We start from the raw sequence: 25,351 nt of genomic DNA, 5'->3' as shown, positions 1-25,351 counted from the left end.
GAGGCTTCCATTTTTGGCCTTGGTGCCTCTCGGTTATGGATGTGCTGCTGTTGCATCGGTCGGTCCTGCGGAAGAGTGTTTTTTTTTTATTTTTATTTTTATATATTTTTTTTTTCAATACGTACGTTTATATACATCTTTCTTTCCTTTTTCTCTGTCTCTTAGTACGTGTCCTTGTGGATTTTCGGCGATCTTCCATTTAAAAAAAATAAGAAAAAAGAAGAAAGGCCTTTCTGGCTCCCACTTTTTTTTTTATTTCTGAGGAGCCCCGCCGCCTTTACGATGTTCCTGAACCTTGAGCTGCGGCTGCGAGGGATTCCTTGGCCATAATTTTTTTTGTTGGATGCGTCTCCGCTTGGCGAAAAAATCGGAATGTAGGTCGGTAGAGCCGGCCCCATATACTTTGTGACTTTCTCCCGGTCGCTTTATTTTTTTTAATTTTTATTATTATTATTATTATTACTTTTTTTTTATTTTTTGCTTTGCCCGGTTTGGTTCATCTGCTTTTCAAGGATGATCTCGCACTCGGGGGGAAGGGGATGCGTTTAGAGAGCTGGTCTGACAGCAAGTTTTGACGTTTTGTGTTTGTGTTGTCTGTACTTGTTAGGTGCACGTCCTTGTAAAGTGTCGTAAAGCGTTGTATATATACAGGGTGTCCCAGAAAACGTGTCATTGAATTATAATAAAAAAACTACACCACCTAGAGTCATGCGGTCAATGGCATTTGTTCTTACTGGGTTTTTGCCACCTCCTCGTGTGGATGTCCTGTAACGTAAGTTTAATTATGTAAATTTTTGCGAGCTTAAGTCGGAAATTTGCCTAATAAAGGTCACTTTTTTACCCCACCAATGTGAAGAGCGTGTCTAATTTACTCAAATTAATGATAATTGACAGGGGTATTCAGGAGCTATCTCATCGAAAAAGATAGCCCAACATCTAGCTCTACGGAGGTCGCACAGAATAGCGCACGATGAATTTTTCAGCGCGATCTTTGTCAGTCGGACGAAAGGAGGTTGGAAACCCAGCCCACCCTGGTATCGCAGAAAGAGATAACGCAGGCATGGCTTATCACGTCCGACTTTCGCTAAGATAATACTTTCCCTCTCCCAATTTTATGAACTGTTACTTTTTCTACTATCACTCTGTGGGCTGGCTTCGGAACCTCCTTTCGTCGGACTGGGAGCGATTGCGCTCAAAAAGACATCGAGCGTTATGGTCCGGTGCTCCGAAAAGCATCATATTCGGCTATTTTTTCCGATGGGATAGCTCGTGAATATCACTGTCAATTATCATGAATTTGAGTGAATTCGGCACGCTCTTCATATTGGTGGGGTGAAAAAGTGACATTCCCTTGGCAAATTTCCGAGTTCAGTTCGCAAATATTTACATAATTAAACTTGGGGTACATGACATTAACTTTACAAGGTGGCAAAAACCTAATAAGAACAAATGCCGTTGACCGCATGACTCTAGGTGGCGTAGTTTTTTTATTATAATTCAATGACACGTTTTCTGGGACACCCTATATATGGTAAGGCGATCTTTTTTGAAGATGGTGTCACCCAGTTTCGATTTCGATGGAGGTTTCAGGGTTTAGGCTTAGGAATGGGGATGGTATCGATGACAGTGCAGGGATACGATGGCATTGGAGGTAGGGAAGGAGGTTGAGACAGGAAGGAGCGGCCTCCTCCTCCTCCTCTCTGCCCACTCCCCAAGAAAAAATAACGTCGGTGACATTTTTTTAATTTTTTAAATTTTTTTTTTACTGACACATTGCTCGTACACTGATGAAAAATTAGATTGAGGCAGAAGCTTTAGCTGGGTATCGACCTGTCCTGGCTTCCTTTCTCTGCTTCAGTCCAACAGACTTTATTTATTTATTTATTTACTGCAAGGTGGTGGGTTCGAAGCCTACCACCTGCTGTACTGCTTTGCCTTTTACTGCCCAACGTGAGTTGGATCACGTGCTTGTTACACTCGAGCAAAATCGCGCCTCTTCTTTTTTTTTTTTTTCACGCTAAACGGGCGTTCAACAGGAGCGCGCTTTCTCGCTATGCTGGAGAGTAAATTTCAGGGTCACGTGACAAGAATGGGGAGTAAGTGCTATCCAGTGGACTAAAAATCACTCTCCAATTTAGTCTTTGTCCCAACGTTTTAGGGTTGTTTTCGTATAAGTCTCGAAAAAGCAACCGACGAGAACCTTCTTCGTGAATCCATTTTTTTTTCTTTTTTTTTACAATTTTGGAACACAACGTGTTTTTTTTTTCTCGTGTAGTCAATTTTTGAAGTTCATAATTCCAAAACAGCTGAAGGAAATAGGCGGGAAAAAATGTTTATAGCCTTTTTCGACCTCGTGTTTAATCGAGAATCTGTGGAAAGGTAGTAGTAATTTTATTTTGCGCGCGCGCAGGGCGGGGCTTAACCTGGCCAGGTGACGTGCCATTTCTGTCAACTACACTCTAAGAAAAAAAAGAAGTAAAACGGGGAGTAATTGCAGCTTCTACTCCCCTAGTCTGCAATTAATCCCCATTTTAGTCCCCTAACCCAACATTTAGTCCCGACATTTACTCCCCAGGACTGAAAATTGTCACTAAACTTCGCGAATGGTCTCCTGAATGCGACAGGCTACTTAAATATGTGCCCTTGGTCAATTTGAACGACATAAGGCTGTATAACTCAGACAACGTAGCAATTTTCCAGCCACACAGAGTAAGAAACAGTTAGCGCATCTTTCTTCGCAAATTGTGCCCTATGTATGGCGCAAGATTTTATATCACTCGATATATCACGGTTGACTGTTTGCCTCAAAGTATTTTCATGCATGCGCACCAATTATGTACCTGGGACTCTTACAACAGCGCGTGAAATGCGGTCTACACTCTGTGACATTCATTTACTCCCGTGCATTTACTCCCGAAAGGGACTATTTTTTTGTGGCAATGCAATTACTCCCCAAAAGGAGTAAAAGTACTCCTTTTTTTCTTAGAGTGTATAGTGGTACTTGTTGTACGACTTGTTGCTAACGACCGAAAGGAGCGCACCTTTTTTTCGAAATCGCTGGCAAGACACGCTCATGTGGGAATATTTTATTTGTTTTTGTATATACATTGTACGAGTCAATAGTGATAATTGCTAAAGCGTGTGGTTTTTTAAGCTACAGATGAAAGCTCAGACAGAGCGGAGGCGCTTTGGTGTTCAACGGTCCCTCTGGTTTTCGCGTTACCAGCCATATATGGTCACACTTGGCCTTGGTAGTACCGCTTTACACTCTAAGAAAAAAAGGAGTACTTTTACTCCTTTTGGGGAGTAATTGCATTGCCACAAAAAATAGTCCCTTTCGGGAGTAAATGCACGGGAGTAAATGAATGTCACAGAGTGAAGACCGCATTTCACGCGCTGTCGTAAGAGTCCCAGGTACATAATTGGTGCGCATGCACGAAAATACTTTGAAGCAAACCGTCAACCGTGACATATCGAGTGATATAAAATCTTGCGCCATACATAGCGCACAATTTGCGAAGAAAGATGCGCTAACTGTTTCTTACTCTGTGTGGCTGGAAAATTGCTACGTTGTCTGAGTTATACAGCCTTATGCCCTTCAAATTGACCAAGGGCACATATTTACGTAGACTGTTGCATCCAGGAGACAATTCGTGAAGTTTAGTGACAATTTGCAGTCCTGGGGAGTAAATGTCGGGACTAAATGTTGGGTTAGGGGACTAAAATGGGGAGTAATTGCAGGGTAGGGGAGTAGAAGCTGCGATTACTCCCCGTTTTACTCCTTTTTTTCTTCGAGTGTACTTCGATTACTTCGATCGGTTGCTAACTGGCTTTGTTCGCGTCGATGTTTCAAGACCTCCTTCGTGACCGCAAAGTACTACTGGGACGCTGCGGAATCAACGGTTGGAGACTAAGTACACACTGAGAAGAAAAAAAAGGAGTGAAATAAGCTCCTTTTCGGGGGTAAAATGCCCAAACACCCACACTGCAAGCAACCACTCCCTTTCGGGAGTGAAAGCAACGCCTAGGGCCCGTGGAGTAAAATATAGACGCCCAGGGGCGAGGTGTTTAATTTACACCCATACCGGTCTCCTCATACACCCTGCATACGGGTGTGAAGTAAACCCCTTGGTAGGGTTAGATTTACTCTGTTGGGGAGTTAATAGTACCTTTCACTAGTATTACTGCTTAGAACGATTAAACAATAATGCATTTTTTATACTTAAGCGCAAGAATTGACTGAAACATTCAAGTGGTGGTACATGGAATATCTTTATTATATACTGCTGTAAGCAACGGTAAAAAAAAAAAAAAAAACATCAGTGTGGAAATGTATATTGACTTTTCCGACGAATTCCATGGAATTCCGAGAAATTCGTGTAAACAGAAAAAATGCAGTGGCGCGGCGACTTGGAAGCGAGCCAATGACGTGCAGGGGGTGTAACTTTGACTTAAACTCCCTTTCAACTCCCTTTTTTTTTTTTTTTCAGAGTGATATAAAGGAATCCATTTATTCCCAGTACCGGCACAAACCTACCTCACTGCCGTGTTCTTATGGACGTGCGGGAGAAAATTGCAAAAGCACTGTGCTCCTTTCGGTCGTTAGCAACAAGTCGTACAACAAGTACCACTATACACTCTAAGAAAAAAAGGAGTACTTTTACTCCTTTTGGGGAGTAATTGCATTGCCACAAAAAATAGTCCCTTTCGGGAGTAAATGCACGGGAGTAAATGAATGTCACAGAGTGAAGACCGCATTTCACGCGCTGTCGTAAGAGTCCCAGGTACATAATTGGTGCGCATGCACGAAAATACTTTGAAGCAAACCGTCAACCGTGACATATCGAGTGATATAAAATCTTGCGCCATACATAGCGCACAATTTGCGAAGAAAGATGCGCTAACTGTTTCTTACTCTGTGTGGCTGGAAAATTGCTACGTTGTCTGAGTTATACAGCCTTATGCCCTTCAAATTGACCAAGGGCACATATTTACGTAGACTGTTGCATCCAGGAGACAATTCGTGAAGTTTAGTGACAATTTGCAGTCCTGGGGAGTAAATGTCGGGACTAAATGTTGGGTTAGGGGACTAAAATGGGGAGTAATTGCAGGGTAGGGGAGTAGAAGCTGCGATTACTCCCCGTTTTACTCCTTTTTTTCTTCGAGTGTACTTCGATTACTTCGATCGGTTGCTAACTGGCTTTGTTCGCGTCGATGTTTCAAGACCTCCTTCGTGACCGCAAAGTACTACTGGGACGCTGCGGAATCAACGGTTGGAGACTAAGTACACACTGAGAAGAAAAAAAAGGAGTGAAATAAGCTCCTTTTCGGGGGTAAAATGCCCAAACACCCACACTGCAAGCAACCACTCCCTTTCGGGAGTGAAAGCAACGCCTAGGGCCCGTGGAGTAAAATATAGACGCCCAGGGGCGAGGTGTTTAATTTACACCCATACCGGTCTCCTCATACACCCTGCATACGGGTGTGAAGTAAACCCCTTGGTAGGGTTAGATTTACTCTGTTGGGGAGTTAATAGTACCTTTCACTAGTATTACTGCTTAGAACGATTAAACAATAATGCATTTTTTATACTTAAGCGCAAGAATTGACTGAAACATTCAAGTGGTGGTACATGGAATATCTTTATTATATACTGCTGTAAGCAACGGTAAAAAAAAAAAAAAAAACATCAGTGTGGAAATGTATATTGACTTTTCCGACGAATTCCATGGAATTCCGAGAAATTCGTGTAAACAGAAAAAATGCAGTGGCGCGGCGACTTGGAAGCGAGCCAATGACGTGCAGGGGGTGTAACTTTGACTTAAACTCCCTTTCAACTCCCTTTTTTTTTTTTTTTCAGAGTGATATAAAGGAATCCATTTATTCCCAGTACCGGCACAAACCTACCTCACTGCCGTGTTCTTATGGACGTGCGGGAGAAAATTGCAAAAGCACTGTACGCACTCAGTGCACGAAGTCGTGTTTTATTTTTGGCCAAATTCGGGGGGTAAATATCGGGTGATATTTTTCATTTGAAAATTCGGGTGTATTCGGGTTAAATCCCGTTACGGCATATTCTGTCGTCAGGAATTCGGGTGATTTTTTTAAAATAAAAATTTGTCTTAACATGGAACTAATGTTTAGCAATGTTATCAAACTTTATTTTAATGCGCGTTTATGAGTGTGCACGCGACCCGGATGTTTTCGGGTAGATTCGGGTTAAACCCGAATTTTACAGATTTCGTTCGGGGGTAAATATCGGGCGGATACGGGTTTAACCCTAAAAGGTCAGGCCCTACGTATAGATAATGCGCACAGAGCTTTTAAAATTACCACGCTGACTGGCTACAGCTTCTTCTCTAACGAAAAGAAAAGTTCCTACGCTTTAATACTTTTTCAATATATTTGTTCAGCTGTTACGTGAAATTTTGCTGTAGTGTAAAAAAGCCTAGCGTGACTAAGGTCACGTGTCATAACACTATGGGCACGTTGAATGTATAGTGGCTGTTTTAGCCATGTTTAGTGGAAAAATCACTGACATGCTGCAAAAATTCAAAATTCAAAAAAATTATTCGGATCTTGAAGGGTTAATTTGCGGTTGCGATTTTATACCCGAGCAACACCAGCACCACAAATGACAATATTTACGAAGCCCGACCGTGCATAATACACGTAATATTCTGAAATATAATAATATCAAGCGTGTCTTCGTGTGGAGCAGTTCTAATATAATTGGATAACGTGGTCAGTTAACATATTTGCGCTGTTGTCGGTGAACATTTTCTTGGGACTAAAAAACTTCGGACTAAAAAACTAAACCTTTCGTCCAAAGATGTTTGAGAAAGCTGAAATTTATCAAATTACATTATTTTGTACAGTAGAAAGTGGTTTTGACGCAAACTAAAATTGTCACTCTGCACTAGCGATGGGAGCGAGAGTAGGTAGGTATTTCATGGGCGAAATGAGTTGTGACGAACTCAGTAAGATGAAAATGGCATTAAGGCAAATGCCACTAAAACTGTTCCGTGTGACACCGACATCACAACGAGAGCGCATTTAGAGCGCAATTAGAGCGCATTGTTAACAACATTTCGACGTCCGCCTTGCCCATCGTATTTTTTTACGGTGCACAAGAAACGCAGTACTGTGCCTCGGGAAATTTGGCGATTTCCTAAGTCGATTTTTGGCAAGAGCCGTAGAACCTCCACACGTCACGGGGGGGCGTTCTAACCGCCCCCGTGGCATTGTAAAGAGAGAATTATCGCTTCCGTTCCCTTCTTTTGGCACACCGACAACGGTTGGCAGGTCATGGCCTCCTGTAAATCTTGCTCCGCCGCATTGCTTTTACGCACAGCGCCACCTCTCTCCAGCACCGCAAAGCGAGATAGCTTCCTTCCTTCCTTCCAACATGGCGGCGCCCATCGCGGCGTCGCGCGTGTGGAGAGGAGAACGGAGCAGCCGTTGACAGAGTTGCCTTTAGATTCCGGAGGCCGGTGTGCGTTTCGTGTTGGTTCCTTGTGCTCATTTTCGTTGGAGGGCTTATTTATTTATTTCGTAATTTTTTTCATCTTCCTTTATGTCAGCGTTCGTGTTTCGTGTGCCCGTTCTGATCTGTGACCGGCGTGCGTCTGCTTATCCACGCAGACGACGCGATGTGATTCAAGTTTTCTCGGTCCTCCCTTTTGTTCGTCTGCTTTTGTGAGAATCGCCCTGTTTACCGTCACCGTTCAGTTACCCGATGCGTACGATAAGACAAAGTGTGTGTGAGTGAGATTGTGTGGATAATACTCCCGCCGAGCACAGAAAACGACCTCCCAATCCGAACGGTAAGCTCTCTTACGATTATGCTTTGTTCGCTGCACGGCGTTGATTGATCTGCTTCGCTCACATCTGTCGTCTGCGTAGATAACAGAGACCGTGTACCTGCGAGAGAAAGATTGCGCGGGTCTATGCTTACTGCCCGCAATTTGGCGTCTTTGGAAACGCGTTGTTTGACCTGGCCTTTCAGCCCATAAACCCGAACGGAAAAACCGTGACACAATCTCAGGAACATTGCAGATGCACGCACCGTGAGACACAGAAACCCGGCAGAGGTGTTGGAATACTGTGCGTAATAAATTCAGACATCTTATCACAAAATATTTTCTCCGGTGGAAATGAGATTTTGCAGGAAAAAAAAAAAAAAAGTAACGCAACGTCAGGATTCGAACTTCTAAAGCAAGCGTGTTTGCATGTTTTTTTATTTTATTTTTTACCGAAATGAAGAGTGTGTGCGGTTGTCCTGACTTTTGATCTTTGTATTACTTTGTTTCCCACTTACTTTTGTTGGTATTTACCCGTATATCGTTAATATCGGGGGAGGGGAAAAGAAATTACGTGGAAGAGGTGTGGCATCCAGCTACAGCCGCGATTATTCGTTCGAATTTATATTGATATCAGAAAGAAAAAAATTGAGGGGCTCTTTCCGTTCGAGAGATCCGAGAGTAGCCGGCGTAGTAATTTATTTCGGTGACTCCCGTCGTTTAATTTAATTCGTCCCGTTATAATTTGTCAATGAATTCGATGACCCCCGTGATGTTAATCGCGTCAAAGTTGCTGCAGTAGTTGATAGTTCTGAAACATTCGAAGACCCTTTCGCAGACGTAGCTGACGATGCCATTGCTTGGTGGTCGAACGTGTTTGAAAGGCATTGGGACGAAATTTGTGGAAGAGCCGGAGGCGTCATTCTAAGCCGGCGTTCACACGGGGCAACTTTTTCTAGCAACTCGAAGCAACTCAAACCAAAGTCTTTCGAGCAATTTCGAGTCCGCGTTCACACGCAGCAACTCGGTAGCTAACGTGGGTTCGAATCGAACTGGTGGAATCTTTTCTTTAGCTGTTTATCAAATTTCAGTCAGTTTTATTGCCCCAATAGATCATTATTGCCTTCCAGAAGTGGCAACTGATATGTTTCCGTGAAGTTCGTAAAAAAAAGAAAATGTTATCTTTCAGCTGCACCTGCAGGATTTGAACCCATGAACCCACAACGAAATACACAACGCCATCGGGAGTCACGTGGCAATGCTCCCCTTTCTGATTGGCCAGTGCACGAGCAACTTCTCAAGTTTTCTGTCTGGGAGCGATTCGCAGCAACTCTGAGGCAGCGTTCACACGGGGCAACTTTTTGCAGCAACTATGAGCAACTTTGGAGTTGCTGTCAGCCGGCAACCTCCAGCAACTCGAGTTGCTCCGAGTTGCTGCGAATCGCTCCCGGACCGAAAACTTGAGAAGTTGCTCGTGCATCGGCCAATCAGAGAGGGAAGCATTGCCACGTGACTCCCGATGGCGTTGTGGATTTCGTTCGTGGGTTCATAGGTTCAAATCCTGGAGGTGCAGCTAAAAAATAACTTTTTCTTTTTTTACGAACTTCACGGAAACATATCAGTTGCCACTTCTGGACGGCAATAATGATCTATTGGAGTGATAAAACTGACTGAAATTTGATAAACAGCAGCTAAAGAAAGGATTCCACCAGTTCGATTCGAACCCACATTGTCCGGTCGCCATAAGGTTGCTTGTGGGTGCAACTACAGAGTTGCTGCGTGTGAACGCGGACTCGAAATTGCTCAAAAGACGTTGGTTTGAGTTGCTTCGAGTTGCTGGGAAAAGTTGCCCCGTGTGAACGCCGGCTGAGCAACTCGAGTTGCTGGAGGTTGCCGGCTGACAGCAACTCCAAAGTTGCTCATAGTTGCTGGAAAAAGTTGCCCCGTGTGAACGCTGCCTAAGCAAATCTTCTGGCTCGATGCTCTTGGGCACGCTATATGCACCAGAACGTTACGTGAAATTTCTTAAAGGAACTGCAATAGAGCTGCAATCCCGGAAACGCTTATCTGTTCGATAGACCGAGCCCTCGGTACTCTTGCGTCACAATTTACGTCACGATTGCTCTCATACATTTTTTAGAAAATTAAAGTTGGAAAGTACGGGCAACACTGTGTCGAAGTCGCGACCAACTGCGCATTGCCCGTCAAGTACGGCGGCAAAACTACATTGCATGCGCATAACACTGTGTCTAAAAGAAAAGAAGTCGGCTATACATAGTCATCATGAGCAGTAAAGCCAGTCCGGAACATAGATCACTGTTGCTCGACAAATTGGGTATTATTTCCCGCCAGACGTCGCCGCCAAGCCGTTCTACCGCAATTTTATTAGCAAGTTTAAAATATTTGGCGTTCACTGTCACATAATAGCTTGTTGTGCTGTGCTTTACAAGCAGGAAGCTCTCAAACGACTCCGCCATCGTAACCTGTCTGTCTACTGCTCAGACCCAGAAAGAAATGTCTACTGTTTTAGGGTACCTATGTCAACCACATAAATAATAATAATAATAATAATAATTTTATTCCTTTTCAATCAAATCAAGATACAAAGCAGGCCCGCCTAAGCCGAAGGGCTTGTGACGCTGGGCCTGGAGGCAGTCAACAGCAAGACAACTAACACAACTTAGCTAGAAGAAGCAAACGAAACACAACTACATAGTACACTAATTAGGCACAATAATATACTTGACGCAGTGACCTTTTCAAATCTGACTTAGTCTGGATCGTTAAAAACTGACAAGGAAGACCATTAAAAACGCGAGGGACATAACATACTCTGCGACACAGCCCATACCTATAGTGAAAGAGAATGGTACAACAAAATTAAATGATTTTGTTCTCATTGAACGGTTCGCCGTGACAGGTATTTTGAAGGAAGATTCCCAAAAGTGATTTAGTACAATGATGGATTTAAAAAGATTATCAAAAGATGCAAAAGACAGATCACAAAAAAGGTCCCCAGAATTCCCCATGCAGCAATTTTTGTAAGCAACACTTTTGAGACAGCTTCTAAGAATGTTATTAACCTTAATTTTCCAAGTTTCACTACAATGTGCGAACAATGTTATACCATGTCGTAATATACAAAGGGTAATATATATAAAGGGTCGAAAAGGCGTAATTCTACGTTTTTCTTTTTTTTTTTTTTTAAGAAAGAAAAACAACATTTGGAGGTGTCGTATACGTCTGCCGCATGAGTCTGAACCATTACGCGTTATCGTGGCCTTTCGTTACGTGTAACTAACACCTAACTGCCTAACATAGACTCGATTAAAAAAAAAGAGGGGGTCTCTTTTTAATTATAGAATTGTCTTCTACACTCTAAGAAAAAAAGGAGTACTTTTACTCCTTTTGGGGAGTAATTGCATTGCCACAAAAAATAGTCCCTTTCGGGAGTAAATGCACGGGAGTAAATGAATGTCACAGAGTGGAGACCGCATTTCACGCGCTGTTGTAAGAGTTCCAGGTACATAATTGGTGCGCATGCATGAAGATACTTTGAATCAAATAGTCAACAGTGATATATCGAGTCATATAAAATCTTGCCCCATACTAGGGCACAATTTGCGAAGAAAGATGCGCTAACTGTTTCTTACTCTGTGTGACTTTAAAAAAATTGCTACGTTGTGTGAGTTATACAGCCTAATGTCGTTCAAATTGACCAAGCGCACACATTTACGTAGACTTTTGCATTCAGGAGACCATTCGCGAAGTTTAGTGACTATTTTCAGTCCTGGGGAGTAAATGTCGCGACTAAATGTTGGGTTAGGGGACTAAAATGGGGAGTAATTGCAGACTAGGGGAGTAGAAGCTGCAATTACTCCCCGTTTTACTCCTTTTTTTCTTAGAGTGTAAGTCTCTGCGATGCACACCCTAGTTGACATGGAACGATCCGTCGTCTTTTCTGTCCTCCCTGGAAGTGGAGGTCGACAAACATGCTTGAATGGAGAGCTTTATTTATTCACCTTTGCAAACGCGTCAAGGTAGCCTGGAAATGGCTCAAGGAAAATTACGTGAATTGACGTCGTAATTAATTGCTCGCCAGTGATCGATTAGCTTCCGTTATAAACCCTCCCTGGTGGAATTAAAGAGTCTTCCATTTCGTACTTTCTGCTAATGTCCACGCTGGATCGGCGCAATACTGCCAGGCACTGCTCTTGGAACTGGCTGAGTAGCAGAGTTGAGTTGTACACGTGACTCGAAAAAAGTAATTGATTACAATTACTGTTACTACTGCGCGAAAAGTAATTCTTTACCGTTACAAATTACTTCATCAAAAATGTAATACGTTACTGATTAAAAATGTAACGCGTTACTTTTAAATTGTGGGCCATAGCAAAGCCAACAAGCCTTGCAGTGAATGTAACCGTGCTGCTCTTGTTGCAAATTCTAATATGACATATGAACATATATGATAAGTGAAATTCACAAATACATTTGAAAGCAACATACAAAACACATACACGCGTTTATTACAGATTTATATACACATTTAAAACAACATCGAAACATCCGCTTCGTTTTGTTACTATTGGTATATTCACTCACCACATTCATTCATATATTCATTGTTATGCTCAGACCGCACAATTTATCAACACAGTCACCTATTTTACCGTTGTTCCAGTAGGTCGCGGTTGCAAGAGATTATCATGGAACACGTGGATTCCACGTGAAGAGATCCAACGGGTCAAGAGATCCACCGATGGATCTCTGGACTCGCAGGATCTCTTGACTCGTCTGAGGGTTCGCCGGGCTTGGATCTTTTGACCCCTTTGTGTTACGTCGTTAACTCTAACATCTGCTAAGCAGAAATTACCCGTATCGAAATACGAGGGACTCGGTATAAATAGAATACGAATGCAGGTGGCAAATCAACATCTCATTTTTATTGGCATAGTTACTTAACTTTGTAACGCATAGCGCAGTCAAAGAAAAGCCGACAGTTCTCTTATGTCATTTGTGTTAAAAACAGGTGGTTGCATTGTAAGATCAACCTGTTTGTAACACAGAAGTTATAGAAGTGCTGTCTTTTTTCTTTTTTTTTTTAACAGCGCTTCGTGTTAGAGATTATTTCTACAGTTAGCGTGGGGGGGGGGGATATATTTATTAGACGAAAAGGAAGAAAAAAACGTGGGAAAAGTCAGCCAAACGGGACGTCGGCTTGCTATTCCGGAAATAAATAAATAAAATTAAGAAGTAAGAAAGAAATAAAAAGACAAGAAAAGGACTACGCGTTTCGAACTAACGCGTTTCGAATAGTTCCCGAATTCTTTTCCCGTACTCACAACACCACTACGTGACTATATAGCAGTCCTTTTGTGGACCCATTCTTACACTCTACAGGAGAGTAATATTACTCCCCGTATAGCTTAGCTCAATTGGTAGAGCCCTGGACCGGTAGATCCAGAAGATGTGGGTTCGATCCCTACAGCTGGCTAACCTTTTCAGTGACTTTCATCTTTCATCGTTGATTTCTTAGGCAATTTGAGGCTTTGTTTGTATCTGTCCCTTCTATGTTGTTCCAGCCTCAGAACATCAGTTTCTCTCTTGTTCAACAGGGAGAAGGTGTTATGCTACTCCCTTGAGGGAGTGAGGAGACACCCTTTTGAGCGTAATTGTACACTCTAAGAAAAAAAGGAGTAATTTTACTCCTTTTGGGGAGTAATTGCATTGCCACAAAAAATAGTCCCTTTCGGGAGTAAATGCACGGGAGTAAATGAATGTCACAGAGTGGAGACTGCATTTCACGCGCTGTTGTAAGAGTCCCAGGTACATAATTGGTGCGCATGCATGAAAATACTTTGAAGCAAACCGTCAACCGTGATATATCGAGTGATATAAAATCTTGCGCCTTACTAGGGCACAATTTGCGAAGAAAGATGCGCTAACTGTTTCTTACTTTTTATGGCTGGAAAATTGCTACGTTGTGTGAGTTATACAGCCTTATGTCGTTCAAATTGACCGAGGGCACATATTTACGTAGACTTCTGCATTCAGGAGACCATTCGCGAAGTTTAGGGACAATTTGCAGTCGTGGGGAGTAAACGTAGGGACTAAATGTTGGGTTAGGGGACTAAAATGCGGAGTAATTGCAGAGTAGGGGAGTAGAAGCTGCAATTACTCCCCGTTTTACTCCTTTTTTTCTTAGAGTGTACTGTCCAAAAGGGTGTTATATACGTGGCAAGGAAAGGAGTTAAAGTACACCCCCCCCTTTTTTTTTAAAGAGTGTGCGGTAACAAGTCCAGCAAAATGCAGCGAGTTATTGCTGCTGTACTTCCGCGCGTCACTGAAAGTTCTCTTTGCTTAGATAAAAATGTTTCAGGCAGCACGACCAACATATCTCTGTCCCATTAATTGCTATTCTTGCTACTTGGAGGAGTTTTGGGTCGACTTGTGATCGCTATAAGTTTCTCCTGTCCAGTCTTGGGTAAGTTACTTCTAAAAAGTAACTGCGTTACAGTTTACGTGCCAGAAATAATTACTAAGTTACCGTTGTAGTTACTTTCTTGGTCGAGGAACTAGTTACAGTTACTCAGAGAAAGTAACGTAGTTACATTACAGTCACTTTTTATAAAGATGACCATGAGAGGGTGATACAATTGTTCGAAACATACATTTATTTACATTTACTGAAGCGCGATAAAAGTTGCCTCGCACTTAAGCAGAAACCGTATAAGTTAATATCCGGTTGTCCATGCGGTTATCCTTGTCCATATCCACGGGAGGCAGGATCCCGTGCTATAGGGCAGTGACACCATTACTCACATGTGGCTCACTCCAACCGTTGAGGGTCGCTAACTTCAACTAATTCCTGTTCGCAAAGCTGGAAACCCATGCTTTGTCAAGAGCCCAAGGCACGGAGCGCATACCGATTACGGATAAAAGGAAGGAACACACTGTTAGGGGGAAGTAGGGGGGAAAAAAAGAAAAAAGAACGACATTTATTCGAGTAACTAGTTACATTTTGCAGTTACATTCACAAAAATAGTAACTAGTTAAAAGCTACTTCTCTGGAAATGTAGCTAGTTACAGTTACAAATTAAAAGTAACTTAGTTACTACCCAATGACCTTAAAATTAAATTTTAAATACCTTTTACTAGGTACTAAAGGTATTGAATACCTTAGTTACTACAATGATCCTATCCCTTGAGTACTTCGGCGAATACCCATGAGGCTGACGATGAATAAGTATATCACCACGCTTACCACTGGTTGACTACATTGCCGGAGTGTGTGTGTGTGTGGGGGGGGGGGGTTGAGGCCTCCTAAGGTATAATAATTGCCTGCCATATCGAGTTTTAATAGATCGGGAGGTGATTACGATGACGGTTCCAAAAACATAATTTGCCAATCGCCTCGTTCGTGCAAAGCGTTGGTCGGCTTTCTGATACCGAGGTTGTGGATCCGACCGGTGGAGGACGCCTGCAACCTGGTGGGTGGCGGTGTACAAGTTACGTCTTCCGCGGGGGGAGTTAGATGGGTGAAGGCAGCTTCTTCCGCCGCAGGTTACATGTCCGCTGTGTCCACGTGTCCACGTTGCATGAACATCGCGGCAGGAAAACCCGCCAAGTTCCTCTAGCCTTCCAACCCTTGAAGCGACCTGACATGGTTTACAAAAAGATCCTGAGAGCGTTCTCACGAGCCCATCAGGCGAGGTTCATCCAGTGTTCCCCGAAACCATCAGCATCCCATTGCGTCAAAGACGTCTGCCGCGACCGTGGAAATCGACAGAACGTGGACGTTGAACGTGCGACTCAGAAGATATACGGAAAACTTCAAAGCGAGCCCTAAATTTACCCATGGGTTCAAGCACAACTGTCGACTGCTCCTATATAGTACACGTGGGTTGTCTTGTTTTGACCGCAGGGAAATGCCGGGGACAGACAAGTGTCTGGGAAAGGCTTAAAGCTCTGAACTGTTGATGGTAACCTCGTCTGTGAGCGCAAGAGAGATGTGCTGTGTGCGCAGTATACATATGTCAGATTCCGTCAAGAACAAACGACATGAAGTATACAAAGCTATAAGAACGACAAGGAACACCTTGATGTATTCTTCGCGCGCCTCTTGAAGCATGACCTTCTTTTTTTTGTTTTCAATGATATGGCTGTTTGCTCCTGCTTAGCCATGACCAGGCTTCAGTCGAAAGAGCCTTCAAGTCACCAAACAGATTGCTGATGAAAACATGCGATGTTTTTTTTTTTTTTTTTGTTCCTCCGCTGATCATGTGCGGTACCATCAAGAGCCGCAGTGACGTGATGAATGTCCCTATGTTGAAGACTTTGCTACATTTACCGTGTACTCACACGAGTGCTCAGCTCAACGTCCAGTGTTCACGTACACTCCAAACCGTGGGGAATATCCCGCTACACAGCCACAGCGTATTCCGTAGCAGACGACAGGAAAACACGCTGACGGTGTCGTCTGCTAAGTGTCGTCTGCTAAATACGCCGATGAATGCTCAACATCACACGGGACGGAACTTCGTCTCTGTGAGCAGTGTTTTCGCTTTTTCTTCCACTAGAATCTTCCGTGTGGATGTCGGTCCTGTGAATATACGGTTAGCGAGGCAGTCGTACGGGGCATAATTGGAGAACCGAAAGAAAGAGTCAATAGGGCAAGCGAGCTAATGTGAAAAGGAAAGCACTTGACCTGGAGCTGGAGGAGCTGCGCAGGTGAACAATATGCAGAAAAGGCTGAAGTGACCGCTGAAGTCGGCGTCGGATTGGAAACCAGCCTGATTGTGGCTGTCTATGCAAAAAAATTGCAGAAATTCGAGAAAGAAATTGCAGCGAATTGCTAATCGTGAATAAATAAAGTTCTTTAAAACTTCCTTGAACTTTGTCGCCCCCTTGAAAACCGTGAACACTCCATTAATTTTTGTCGCTAAAGTCTGCATGAAATCTGATACCGTGAAAATGTATTCGTTTTTTCTTCTTTTTTTTAGGGGGGTCTAGGCGGATAGTGATTTTAAGGCCGAAGGGAATACACAACCAATAGTATGTAGAACGGAACAGATATGAATTATTACAGATATATATATATAAAAAAAGTGTGCCTGGTATATGCATACGGACGTTCGTGTGAACCGCCAGCACTCACTTTGTCTTATATTTTACCTTAAGAACTATACGAATATGTTACGTTTGGAATAAATATACCTAATTCCATATTTCATTCGGTCTTCAAATTAACTATACGATTAATCGCTTCGGTATTCGAAATAACCGAATATTCTCATAGCTCTGCGTTGGATATATGTGACTCTGTAGCGAAGAACCCGCGTCAATTCGAACTCAATCAGCAATCGTGAGTTTTAGTGCATCGTGCGCTATCGCCTTTGCGTACGTATGGCATAGCGTTGGTGGTTCTGCGCACAACATAAAGAGAGCATTGCGCAGAACCGCAATAATAATATCGAATATCGCCTCGAGATCGAACTGTAGGTGGCGCTGCGGCGGAGTTCTAGTGGGGATACGGCATGATCCGGCGCAGCAGACGCAGGCTTTTCTACGCGGTTATGGCAGTGTTTCTGGATGAAATGTCGCTGTCAGTGCTTCACATATTGCGAATGTGTTGAAATGCGCTACTTAGAACGCTGATAAAATGTGAAATTTGACAATAAGTGCTGCACTGCGAAACGTTGAAGTCGCGAAATTGTGAAAAGAGAATCTCCTTTGTGCGTTCGAAGGGAAACACTGCCATGCCATTCCTTTGTTGCAAGCGATATTTTGTTTTTATCTCTGCCTGCTCTCACTCGGATATTTATTCGTCGTTCGTATAGCTGTGTTTCCCTCTACCTTTCTATCTTAGATCGAAACAAGGATTACAAAAAAAAATTCCTTGTCTACATTGGTCTTGGCAATCTAAATGTAAAAGTGTGCACGAACACAACGTAAGGGCAGAATAGTCCAATAAGTATTGAAGCCCTTCGCTCTAATTTTTGCGTCGTATAACAGCGGTGGTGATTCACGTCGTGCGAGTCTGGAAGAGGTTAGAGGTTTGATTCGTCTTCTGTGCAGGCATTGGTTAAACGGTGCTAAAATATGTTACGTGATGACCACACCTGTGTGGGTGGACTTGACTTTGTATGGGATACTACTGGTCAGGTATGAACTACATAAAAGCTAAGTTTTTGGTTCCAGCGGCAGGTATATTCTGAAACATGCCGTTGCACACGTGCCTCATACCCCACAAAACAACAATGTACGTTCGGGGATGGTGATATCATTTTTACCTTGAGTGCATGTTCCAATGATTACGTATGTGAAAGACAAAAGTCAATACGATCAGATAAAATAAGATGAAAGCTAGAAATTCACACCTTTAAAAACACCCATATCATGCATATATTCATGCATTCGTGTTTTCCACGCGTTCGATATATTGGATTGGATTGGAAAAAGAAAAAAATATGGAGAGGTTAGTCCCGACCCAGTCAGAACTGGCCACTCCAAAACGTGTTTTAGCGCGCGTAGGATATAACTGGGCATTACGTGAAATGAAATTGCTAGCACAGATTCCATAAATAACTGTGACATTGTTACATGACTAAAAACCAGTTACAACATTGACGTTAGCCTTCGGTATATTTTGTTCGACACACAGAACCACGACAAATATAACAAAGGCCGAGTGGAATCCGTATGCTGGAACATGCACGTTCTGTAGTTTTCTTCCTTCCTAAGCACGCTTGTGCAGGAAACTAGAAAAGTTGGAAAAGGTATCCACGAAGTCATTTTCACTCATTTTGAAGCGATTTGAAAAAGTCAAACGGACAGACATGCACGTTTTCGAGCATTATGACCACAGCGCAAGCATCGGCTGAAGCAGCGCTTCCCCACTAAGGGCAGTTCATGGAGCAGCCGCACTGTGGCGACACTGTTCGATCTCGAGGCGAATCCCTTACGAACGCAAAGGCGACAGCGTAACCGTGTATTCACACGAGCGACATTCATCCAGAAGATTAAGATGCGAAAAACGTCATAGCTTTCTGCTGTCACGTGAGCGCGAGCACTCAACGTCGTGTCTTCACGTACACTGCTAACCGTGGGGAATACCCTGCTACACAGCCACAAGATATTCCGTAGCAGACGACAGAAAAACACGCTGACGGTGCCGTCTGCTAAGTGCCGTCTGCTAAGTGTCGTCTGCTAAGTGTCGTCTGCTAGGTGCCGTCTGCTAGGTGCCGTCTGCTAAGTGCCGTCTGCTAAGTGCCGTCTGCTAAGTGCCGTCTGCTAAGTGCCGTCTGCTAAGTGCCGTCTGCTAAGTGCCGTCTGCTAGGTGCCGTCTGCTAGGTGCCGTCTGCTAGGTGTCGTCTGCTAAATGCGCTGTGAATGCTCAACATAACACGGGACGGAACTTGGGCTTTGTGAGCGGTGTTTTCGCTTTTCCTTCCACTAGAATATTCCGCGATGGATGTCTGCTCGTGTGAATACACTTTAAGATGCGCTAAAACTCACTAATGAGCGCCGTATAACGCTTTCTGCTGCCCCGATACCAAACTCCCGTTAATTTAAACTAAACGAACTCGAATCTTATTTTAAATTCCAACTCCCGAGAACAACGGAGAAGATGACCGAGATGGATAACAAAATAAGTTGTATATATATACAGGGTTAGTCTAGCAAACGTTACACATTTTGATCGCATCTTAAAAATTGAAGACGGGGTTTGTCCAACACCAAACTTTGCAGGCTGGTAGCCATTGGTCTGAAGTTTTGTTGGTATTTTTTGTGAGCATTATGGTCCCGCAAAATAAAAATTAAAAAACAAGCAAAATCTCACTCTGTGTATTTTCGATGGCCTATCTCACTCAAAAGTCGCCATTTTCTGCTGTTTGCGCTCCACTTTCATTTCACCACACACAGGTGGCACCAGCATACAGAACAAGAGGATTGGTGCATAACGTCAGAATCGGCATGTCACATCGTTGCAGGCAGCGCGCTACCTGTGTGAAGTGGTGTGAACGTGAAGCAGACACAAGGAAAAATGGCGGTGTTTGTGTGGGATAGATAGGCCATTGAAAATGCATGGGGCGGGATTTTGCTTTATTTTTAATTTTATTTCTACATGACCGTAGCGCTTACAAAAAAAATTTGAATGAAACTTCAGATAAATGGCTATCAGTCTGCAAAGTTTGGGATGGGCCAAATCTAGTCTTCTATTTTTACAGTGCGGTCGAAATTTTTTTCAATTTTTTTTTTTTTCAATTCAATTTTTTCAATTTTATTAGTAATATTTGCAATACATAGTACACAGTGGGGGCCCCGTAGCATAGCTAGAGGTGGGGCCTCCCGGAAACAATCTGAATATCATATCATATGTGGCGACAACATCAGAACAAGGTATCCAATACAGTATGGGACAAAGCACAATACGCACAAAAGAAAAAGAACAAACAAACAAATTAAATAAATATAAGAAATAAAAACAACTGAGATTGAGCAAAATTGTGACGTTTATGAAGGTGAACAGCGTAGGCGAAAAAACCCATGGCAGAAAAAAGACAAATAGTTGAAAAAGCATGCATGAAAAGAATGTGTATGAATATGAGTGTGTATATGAATATATGTGTGAATATGAAAATGTGTAACGTTTGCTAGAATAACCCTGTATATATATATTTTTTTTACCGTATTCTTCCATCTTTCTCTTAACAAAAAAGAGAGCATTAAGAAGAAGAAGAAGAAGAAGAAGAAAAAAAGGCCGCAGCAATAGTGCAATCCATTGTGTTGCGGGCGGCCGTTCAGCAGTGAACCGGGGCGACACAGTTGACGCGCGGTCTGTGGGTCGGCCGAGCTTTCGGTCGGCGGCCAACTTTGTGCGAGGTCAGGGCATCGCATCAGGCCCCAATGTGTCAGCGGCGCTCTTGCCCAACTCTCCGCCGCGTCGTTCCTTCATCTGCTCTCATTCGTTTCGCGTGGGCCGGAATTTAGACGATCGCGACCCGTCCGACGAGCGACAACGAAGGAAAAGTTCAATGTTCTGCCTATAGGGGATTAAATTTTCGAGAAAAAAGAATTCCACAAAATACCGCTCTTGGAGAGTGACTCAATTAAAAAGTTACTCGTAAGTAGGCACCGTTTTTCAGTAACTATACCGGGTGTTTCAGTTAAATCCCCGGGCTAAATAATTGGCGAACGGGTGCACCAATCCACGAACTTTCTTTTTTACAAGTATCTGTCCGATACCACCTACAAGCTGCACACCGTGTGAATGAGTGGGAGGCGCTCATTATTAAAATAAAAATGCGAATGAGTTTCGTCAAAAAGCGTATCTTCTAGAGCAGGGCGCTGTCGGCATTAAAATGGGTACTACCCCTTTTGGGACCTTCAGTGGACACCTTTTAGAGAAAAATCTGCCACCGAAGCGGGTCATTTGTTGCAGTAATTAATTGGTTTCGGTTTACGTATTTTTGTCGCGGCTGGTCGCGGCGAAGCGCAAAAGGGCGTATTTCATTGGTGTAATTCATTAATGTAAGGACGTAATTTATTGATGGATAAGGGAGTGAAAGAGCGTCCTTTTGCGCTGCGCCGCGACCAGCCGCGAGAAAAATACGTAAACCGAAACCAATTAATTACCGCAACAAATGACCCGCTTCGGTGGCAGATTTTTCTCTGAAAGGTGTCCACTGAAGGTCCCAAAAGGGGTAGTACCCATTTTAATACCGACAGCGCCCTGCTTTAGAAGTTACGCTTTTTTACGAAACTCATTTGCATTTTTATTTTAATAATGAGCGCCTCCCGCTCATTCACGCGGTGCGCATCTTGTAGGCGGTATTGGACAGATACTTGTAAAAAAGAAAGTTATTCGATTGGTGCACCGGTTCGCGAATTATTTAGCCCGGGGATTTAACTGAAACACCCGGTATGTAGTCGTGTTCAACTCGAGAAGGATAAGAAATCTAGTCGGTCAGCTCTCAAAATATTTCAGCACCGTAGATAGGATGGCTGCGCACAGAGAGGTCACGCTCCCTCCTATGCGCCAGATAATGTAAATCCGTCATTCATTCTCACTCTGCTTCCGCATTGGAAGGCTGGCCGCGCATGACACTAACCGTGGCACTATGGTGGTGACACCTGCCGAGCCCCCCATATATCCGTGGCGATAGGTTTCCACCATTAGGATAGGGGCAGGGGTAGGAAACCGCGGGTCGCTTGCGGCCCAGCTGCGCTACAGTTGCCCCCTGGCGCAGACCGGTCGCACGACAAAAATCCCGGTGTTTAGCTGGGCGCATTCCTAAAGCAAAAGAGTGTGCTCAGTGCCTTTCCCGCACTTAAAATTAACGAAATGTACGATGAAAGTCACTGAAAAAGTTAGCCAGCTGTAGGGATCGAACCCACATCTTCTGGATTGCCGGTCCAGGGCTCTACCAATTGAGCTAAGCTAACACGCCTCCCCAGCGACTTTCGGGGTGCGTCATCTGAAGGGACGACAAACCAGCCACTCACTCTCGCTCACCCTCCTTTCACTCTTACATTTTTGCTCACTCATACACACATTCATACGACGGAAATCGACGCAAGCGGCACCTGTTGAACAAGAGATAAACTGATGTTCTGAGGCTGGAACAACATAGAAGGGACAGATACAAAGAAAGCCTCAAATTGCCTAAGAAATCAACGATGAAAGATGAAAGTCACTGAAAAGGTTAGCCAGATGTAGGGATCGAACCCACATCTTCTGGATTGGCGGTCCAGGGCTCTACCAATAGACGACTTCAGAAAATCCCAGTGCTCTTTGCGCGCGCATTGCATCCTGGGCGCTTGCTGAACGGGGGAACGAAGAATAATCCTTCACATTTCGCTTTCTCTGACCTTGACACGTCGTGGACAATGGACCGGAAGGCGAGAAGTCGGAACAGTTTGGAGGCCACCCATTTCTTTCGTATTAGTAAACTCCCACAATTCAAAGGGGCGCTAAGCACTCTGGGATTTTCTGAACTCGTCTATTGAGCTAAGCTAACACCACTCTCCAGCGACTTTCGGGGTGCGTCATCTGAAGGGACGACAAACCAGCCACTCGCTCTCACTCACCCTCCTTTCACTCTTACATTTTTGCTCACTCATACACACATTTGAAGTTGATTGATTTGATTTGATTGATTGACACGTTGATTTCTTAGGCAATTTGAGGCTTTGTTTGTATCTGTCCCTTCTATGTTGTTCCAGCCTCAGAACATCAGTTTGTCTCTTGTTTAACGAAATGTGTTTGTCGTATTCTCTTAACCATAACTCTGTGAGCGCAACAAGCAAGCTTATATACAGTATTAGCGACACTTGTGCAATCCGCCTGCACTCGTGGAATGGTCAGCTTGTATATTCAACGGCGATTAATAATTTCGGCAGGCTAATTTAGACTTGTTTTAGAATGGGTTCAAATCTCATCTGCGGTCCCTGAAAAAAAAAAAGTCGACGATGGGGGACGGGGGGTGGGTGAAATATGGCCCTTGGAAGTGTAAATGTTCCAGACCCCTGGGATAGGGGAAGAAAATTAGAGGAAACTTCGTATATTTTGAACTTTCCTAGTGCTGCGGAACAGTCATATTGTCGCGCTATCAAAAGGGAACATGTTCTTACTTTTTTTTTTTTTTTCGGACGCTAACTTGAGATTTAGTTTTGGTATTTCATATCCCCTCTGCCCTCACAACGCATTTTTTCTCTCTCTCTCTCTTTTTTTCTTTTTTTCACAGACGCTTGTGATGGTTGAGTAGCACTCTTGAATCAGTCGGCACGGAATGACCCAGTTGCATTTGGCAATTGTTTTGACCAAGTGGAACTTGTTTATAGTTCTCCGAGAAGTATCGAGCTCAGGGTTCGGAAAAACCCGGGTTTTTTTAAAAAAGCCCGCCCCAGTGGGTTTTTTCGGGTTTTTCGGGTGGGTTTTTCGGTGCTGGGATTTTTTTTTCGAACTGCTGCATATGACACGCAACAGCCGTTCTCCACCTATTTTTCATGTTTCTGGAAGAAATAATTGTTTGCCGCTGTAGAATTTACGGTAAAGGAATCTCCGAAGCAGTCGTCCCTTTTCCTTCTTTTCTTTTTTCTTTTTCTTTTTTTTTTTCCTTCGTTTCTGTATTTCACCCGCGTGTGGGCTTTATTGGGTTTTTCAGCCCGGGTGGACCCAAAAAAACCCGGGTGGTTTTTTTTAAACTGGGTCCATTCGGCGAACCCATGTAACTGAGTTGCTTCCCAAGGCTGATGTGCGCGAACCGCCTAAATGGATGGGCGGCGGGCTTTATAGGCGGGCGGTTCCCCTCCTCTCATGAAGGGGGCGCCATCCGCCCTGTAGCGGCTCCGTGTGTAGCTCTCCTGTGCTCCAGCTGTTTTACCCGTCCTACCGCAGTCCGATGAACAAGCGCAGCCGCAGCGCCAGAAAGAGGACAAGACACCGCTATCGCTTTGAAACAGAAATGTGTCGGCACTGTGGGGGGTCGCGACTTGTGGATCGAGTGAAAGTCAGTCTTGGGTGATAATAAGTTATACAAATAACTTGTAATTATAAGTAAAGTAAGTAAAATAAAGTAAGTAAAAAAGTAAAAAGTAAGTTATAAGTAAAAGTAAGTATTGTAAAATAACTGTAATTATACTTCCTAGAATTTTGTCATCTCGTACGCGACCCCAGGATTGGCCACGGACTGACTCTCACCGTGCTGTTAGGCAGTGGTGGCCAGTAGTTAGCTACATGTAGTTAAACTACCTGATTGTAGTTCCGATTTTGCCGCAAGAACACTACGAGGCATTGTTGCTGATGGACAGTGTATGGATGTAGTTAAAATACATTGCGGTAGTTAAAGAAGTAGCTTTAGCTACTCCCCTGAAAAGTAGTTGAACTACTAGTTAGACTACTCCATCACGAAGGGGTTAGTAGTTATAGATAAACTACCGTAGAAGTAGTTATTGGCCATCACTGCTGTTAGGGCCCGCGAGAAATCCTCTATTTATAACGGGGTATCACTATGCTATAGGACAGTACATTTTTTATAGTTATTTATTCGTCCTTCTTGTTTTTAGAAGGTAGCTAAACTGTAAAGTAACTAGGTTATACCTTCACATGATAACTGTAGCTGCAACTATACTTACAGAAGATATTCCAAGTACCGGGGTTTGTCATTTTATTTCAACTTTTTTCAATTTTATTTCAACTTTTCTTCAACAATCTTTGAACTTTCCGCACCGGTAGCACAACACAATAAAAAAACAGCAACTTAGAAAGTAGACGTTACAACGTCTACTTTCTAAGTTGCTGTTTTCTTATTGCGTTGTGCTACCGGTGCGGAAAGTTCAAATTAAGCTATAGTTACATTTCAAGAGGAGTAACCGTAAGTAATTCTTTCGGAGCTAATTGTAACTTAGTTATTATTTTCAGTAACTTATACCCACGACTGTTCAAATCTGGGGCCAAATCGAGTTGCGGGCTGCATTGACCTTACGCTACATCACGAAAGGCCACAGAGAAAATAAAGGAGGCCCTAATCACTATTAAAACA

General features: G+C 43.4%; 1 protein-coding gene across 2 annotated transcripts in view; it reads left to right on the top strand.

Moving 5' to 3' along the window:
- LOC135386337 (protein roadkill-like) overlaps positions 1–25,351 on the top strand; it is a 144,774-nt gene that overhangs the window by 29,730 nt on the left and 89,693 nt on the right. Inside the window, exon 1 of one of the 2 annotated variants that reach the window (XM_064616189.1) lies at positions 7,461–7,826. The exons of the other annotated variant lie outside the window; for it this stretch is intronic. The gene's annotated coding sequence lies outside the window, so the exon portion shown is untranslated. Of the gene's footprint in view, positions 1–7,460; positions 7,827–25,351 lie in introns of those variants that run through there. 2 annotated transcript variants of the gene reach the window in all.

Source organism: Ornithodoros turicata, chromosome 2 (genome assembly GCF_037126465.1).
Source record: "Ornithodoros turicata isolate Travis chromosome 2, ASM3712646v1, whole genome shotgun sequence".
In the NCBI taxonomy this organism is placed as follows: domain Eukaryota; kingdom Metazoa; phylum Arthropoda; class Arachnida; order Ixodida; family Argasidae; genus Ornithodoros; species Ornithodoros turicata.
The sequence above is the reverse complement of the archived record's forward strand: the minus strand, read 5'-3'. Positions and strand labels throughout refer to the sequence as shown.